Raw genomic sequence first — 6,241 nt, 5'->3', positions numbered from 1 at the left:
TTCTGTGCTCATGCTGTCATTTTATCTAACCCTCGCAGCACCCTGCATCCAGTCCCTCCGCCCCCCCGAGAGCGCCAAAATCAATGGCGGCTAATTAAAAGCGCTTGCATTATTTTCAGCTTGGGACAGATCCATCTATCAGCACTATGGGACTCTGCTGCTCCACTGCTGCTGTGAATCCCTTTTGTGTCGCGCAAACCCCCCACACACACACACCCACCCACATCCCCCTACCAATATCGCAGTGTGGCACTTCTGTGCCCGGGTACCACAACTCTGGAGCAGCCGTCTCCTCCACGGTCAATACGGAGCTCAGATCATCACACAGTCACTCTGGAGCTGGCCTTCCCGGGCAGCATACTGATGAGCGCTGGGGACCAGCTACCGCCGTGCTCAAAATGCCTCTCATACACACTGGGGTCTCACTTTATTTACATCTTCATCCAACGGCGGACTTGGTTGAAACCGGTTTTCACAACAGGGCACAGGACATGGACAGATGGGAATCCATAACAGTGGATGTGGGGAATTCATTGGTTATGCAGTATGTAGGCCTTTGTAGAGAGTCTGTCTATGCCATCTGCATATTTACAGTGCAATTGCATGGCCCAGTAACGTAAGACTACAGTCCAGTCTCCAAAGAAGGATGTTTGATAAGTGAATGGAATGGAAAAGTGTTAAAATGTCATTTAGATTTCCTGACAGATTGCACAGGACAAGAAACGGCTGCGTCGATGCAAAAAATGGTGATAAGCGCTGATGTGGCGAACATCACAGAGGACGACGGCGCGTTCAAAGAGGGCGCTATCACGGCAGTGGGAGGGCTAATCCGACTAAACCAATCAAAGGCATCCATTTCAGGCTGAGCGAAAACATGTCAGTGACTCCAACCCCGACGCTCAAACCATCAATTTGATCTTCCCAGATCAGTCGGTAAGACACAGCCCCAGTCATCTTCCATTCCACCTGCTCGCTTGTCACTCCCACTTCGTTTACGTGATCAAATAAAACACTGCTCTTGCACTCCCGTCTCTGGGTTTGACTCTGTGCACTTGAGCTGTTGTCACCTCCCCTCGGTGATAATAACTAATGCACTAGCTGGCATTAGTGGGTCACACATTTGCATCATCCAATCTGACAGGTGTGTGTGTGTGTGGGGGTCTTTCTGTGGTCTTGGTGAGCAAGCTAACATGACACGTGTCAACGCTGCCTACTTTAGCAGAGCCACTGCCAAGCGTAGCCTCAGAGGACGCCAGGAAGGCTTTCAGAACATGCCGTGTGTGTGTGTGTGTGTGTGTGTGTGTCTGTGTGTCTGTGTTCAGTGTGGCGGGGTGCTGTGCTCTGCTGTGTCGGGGTGAAGAGATGACGTGAGGTGTAAGCATGTGGAACGACTCACACTAGATACACATCAATAGACACATGCATACACAAACACACACACATACACCCCTGCACAAAGAATGAAGACAGAAAGAAAGAAAGAAAGAAAGATAAACAGGTAAGAAAGAAAGAAAGAAAGACAACTATGTCTGAAGCAGTGTGGGTATTACCATACAGAAAGTGAATTTAAATAATTTAGTTTAATAATTCAGTCACTAGACACATGGGATGATGGACATGTGCAATATTCCTTTAAGTGGGCTTTTGTTCTGTTATTGTTTTTCTTCAACCTCCCACTCACTCACCATGCACGGCTACTGAAGCCATGAGTGTGGCACACCCTCTCAGGCTTCTGTGCCATTCCCCCACACCATGACACATGCGGCTTCAATCAGAGTTGCACCGAGAGTGCTGAGCACTCAGTTCACAACCGAGTTACAACACACGCATAACACACAAACAAGGCATGGTCAGCAGGCCTGCACTTGAACTCGTAATTCGAAACACATGTCTCTCATAAATCTGTAAATCTGATCTTTGGGGCTTTCTATGCCAGGATTTCAACTGGAGTCAAGAGTACATGTTATATTGACTGGAAGCAAACATTAATTACATGGTTATATGGTATGTTTCGAGGCTCTGCTCTGTGTTCTTTAAATCAATAGACAGTTGTGCTCCAAGATCGGAATGACATACTTGGAGTCTTTGAGGTTGTTAGAAGCCTAGGTTTCAGTCATATGATGCATTCAAAAAGTGAATGCAATACATCCTGTGGTTTTGACTTTTTATACACAACCAACATAATTATACAGGAAAAACAGCAAAATCTGAATGTCAACATTCCACATTTATCAAAATACATAATGGTAAGGCAGACAATACTTTGTACAAACTGACCTTAAATTAAGAACAACTTGAGGCAATACAGCAACGTCTTCAACTTGGATCTTATAATTCACAATTTTGGACTATTTGTGGTATGAGAGTGCGGAAACGCCATGACCATTTGTTTTCGCCTTTTTTCCTAAGCACATCACAGTATTGACATCCACAAGGTCAGAGATGGTGTTCTCTGGGGGAACAAAACTATGACCTTGCTGTTGTTAGCATGTTACCAATGCGGCTCCAGCCAGCTTAGCATTCTGTGTACTCCCAGAGAATCATTCAATGTGGTGCCTGCAGAGGCTGGCAGAGTCCTCAGCTGCTCTGGGGAAGAGCTCCATCTACTCTATCAGGGGGAGGGAAGGGATGAGAGAAGAAGGGGTCATGGAAAAGGTCACACAACACGAACAAAAAAGAGTCACCGCTGAGTTCTCAGGGAGCACTGATGTGCTAATGTCACATATACCCCCCAAACCTCACCTCCTCTCAACCCCAACCACCTCCTCCATCTGTGATTCCTGATGGTCAGGGAAAGATGACTCACCCCACACATACACACACACACACACACACAATGATTGACCGTGCCCTGAGAAGAGAGTGACAGGACGTTCAAACAGGATTGTTCAACCAGGTCTAGGATGCTGTTGCTGCTCAGTGAAGTGGAGAAGTGCATGGGGGGCCAGTGAGAAGGGTTTTAAGAGCTTGGCTAAGAAACATCCTCAATTACTGGGATTGCAGTCCAATAAGGGGTTGTTCGCATAAAGGCACTGAGTCACTAATGTCACAAGAGGCACAAAGCAAAACAGAGATCACTCTTTAAAGTCCTGAAAATGGGTATGGGTACATCATCACAGTGTGCATGTCAGTCAGTCAGTTGGTCTGTGTTTTTTTTTGTATTATATTTCTCCTCCACAGAGTAAAAAGCCACTCAACTCAATTGCTCCCAGCATTCAAAGCTTGTCAGAGTCCGTACGGATCAAAACCAAGAACACTGAACCAGAACACAACAGCTTAAATCTGTGAGTTCAGGTAAAAGAGAAAAAAGGGGGGGGGGGGGGGGGGGTTGTGTATTTCATGTTTGTCTAAGATGACTTAAATGTGTGTCTTTTTTAAGATGATCTTAACTTAATGGGCTTTCGATGGCCTGAGTTGGAATTAAGTGTAGTTAGAGCAACCACTATTCTTATAAAAGGAACTCAACAAATGGAGACTAGAGGCTCCATCCCAAGTGCTCGCAGAAAGAAGTAATGGAGGCAGTTATAGCATTGGTTATGAGACAGTTTTGACAGGTAAGTGTGAACATATGTTTCCGCTCACATCCCATATGAGACCCCGGGAAGCTCACCTGTTTGAAGCTTTGAAGATTCATATTTAAAAATGGATGCCAGAGCAATAAATATTCAACTGAGTCTTCGCTATTTAGAAAAGGAATTCAGTGAATGCATATTATGATTCATGGCATTCTCTTAGATCATTTATGGAACGGTGAGAGAGGAAGAAAAAAGTTTTCCTTTTGAAGTCTTAACACATCAAACTGACTCTGTATGAAAAAAAATACAGAACTTCGTAAAACTGTTAAGTTCTTTCTTTCTTTTTTGTTTAAGTTAAGAGGCTCTTTAAAAAGCGCCAATGAGCAGAGCTGAAGGGAACTGACAGGGTGTTGATTTTAAGTCCAGACCCTCAAGATGATCCCCCTTGGAAGAGAAGCTGGTTTTAGATGACAGTTCATAGAGAAACCGAAATAATTCAGCACTGATAACAGTGTCACATTCCAATCAATAGTGATTAAGTCGGCCGAGTATGACCATAACCTTCTATTCCCTATTCTTATTAGCTGACATCATTGTGATTCACTCAGTGGGAAGAGATTGAGAATAATGATACATGAGACGGAGTGGTTTGTTTAATTTTAGTCAATTATTGCCAGCAGAGAATGGTCCAGTTAGCCGTGATCACCACTGGCTATTGGAGGAGCATCGATAGTTCTCTCATCCAAGTGGGATTGCAAAATGAATTATACAGACAACAATTTCAAATGATTAATGTGTCATACATACATTTTGATAATGTCTTCCAAATTCTGCCACCCTCCTTCCACTGAGTGTGTCCACAAATCCCCACAGAGAGACTTTGAGACTTCCCACAGTGCTCCAGAACCTAGTGCCCACTTCGGATTGACTAAGTCCTGAAGTCCCTGGGGTGCGGCCACTAATCCCTGCGGACACCAGGCTAATGGCCGGCTTCATCCGTCCACTTTACCTTGGCCCTCCCTGCGCTTGATTAACTCTGTGATCCATTAAAGGGCTCTGGGGACCAAGCAGTGAGGGACAGAGGGAAAGAGGGAGGGAGAGTGAGAGAGAGAGAGAGAGAGAGAAGAGAGAGAGAGAGAAAGAGAGATTTCCTATCACCTCTCTACCGTGTTGTGGGAGTGGATCAAGGAGATTCCACAATTCGACTATCAAACATCATCAAAGCAGCTCAAGGGAGGCAGTTATCTTTGCCAATGAATGACTGAAGCAATGAATAATGAATGTGAATTCAGCGCAGAATGGATAACTACATAGAGAACAAGACAGATATCAGAAGAAATAGGCATTGTTCATTTTCAAGTGTTCATGTAACGTTTCTTGTGTGAATTGTCTCCGAATGACAACTGAGAAACCCTCCTAAAATGTAAAGGGTTTTTGAAGCCAACCCTTGAAATGAATGAATAAATGTGTCTTGGAGGAACAACAAAATCTAACAGGGCCATAAGGTTTTTTTTTTTTAAATAAAAAAATAAAAAAAGCTAAACTATACCTCACTCAAAACCCCACGGGGTGGCATTGAACTAATATCACTTAGCTCCCATTCCATAGCGAGAAAGATAAGAACACACAAATGGCTCCAGATGGAGGGGCGAGGTGAGAGCTTCCGAAAAACAGATGGCGCTCGAAGGTTAACAGGTCTTCTGGGTACTCCGTGCTACACTATCCCTGCCTGACCCAAAGGTTTTTCAGCCACATCAGAGCAGGCCGCATCAGGCATCAGACCCTGGGAGATGGACAATGGGGACTATTTTACCTGGTGTTGGAATATATGCACTCAGTCTCTCAGAGGGCATTGCAAATTGATAGGGGAAGTGCACAGAAAGAGACAACACAGGAAACTAGTCTAAAAGCTTCACTAAAGAAAGGAAGTATTTACCCTTGGATAAGAGATTGAAATTTGGATTTGGAACACTTGTGCATTGATTTATTTTTGTACTTTTTATTTTTTTCTTTAAAACTTCTAATAAGATGTGCTAATCTATTTAGTTCAAAATTCATCTATCAACTCATTAATTACTGAAGTTAATATTCTTTCATAAACATATGATTTATTTATCTAGTTTTTCAGCCCAGTTTTATTTTCTATTTTTTAAATAAGTTTCTTTCTTGGTAAATGACAGTAGCTCATAAACTGTAGTTTGTGTTTTGGCCTGTAGTGTATGTGGTTGTGAGTTTCCTCCTTCACTCAGCAAGTCAACAAATGGTGTTATCACAGATCTGAAGTCTTAAAACTGCCAACAAGGACCCAGACGACCTCTATGCGACTGGCATCGCCTCTCTGCCTCTCTGCCACACTCCTCTCACCACTGTGAAAATGGTGTGACCTCGGAGGCAAAATAAAGCATCTGGAGGAAACAGAGGTGAGAATGAGATGGCAGATCAAGGAGAGCCAAGAGGGTGTGTGTGTGTGTGTGTGTGTATGTGTGTGTATATGTGTGTGTGTGTGTGTGTGTGTGTGTGTGTGCGCGCGTGCGTGTTGGTGTTGGTGTTGGTGTGTACACGAGGAAGCTGGATGAGCCAGCATCACACTTGGAGATGGCGAAGGCCCTCACGCACAACCAAGCCTGTGCTCCTAAATGAGTTTCCTAGTCTGGGCCTGTGATATATAATTAATGCGGCAGAGTTGAGAAGCTTTGGCTCATTTGCTGCGCGTCTCATTCATATTG

Source organism: Alosa pseudoharengus, unplaced genomic scaffold (assembly GCF_046254945.1).
Source record: "Alosa pseudoharengus isolate Yale_2024_CS ecotype anadromous, Long Island Sound unplaced genomic scaffold, YU_APseudo_1.1 YU_APseudo_1.1_scf_24, whole genome shotgun sequence".
In the NCBI taxonomy this organism is placed as follows: domain Eukaryota; kingdom Metazoa; phylum Chordata; class Actinopteri; order Clupeiformes; family Clupeidae; genus Alosa; species Alosa pseudoharengus.
Note: the sequence above shows the minus strand (reverse complement) of the source record.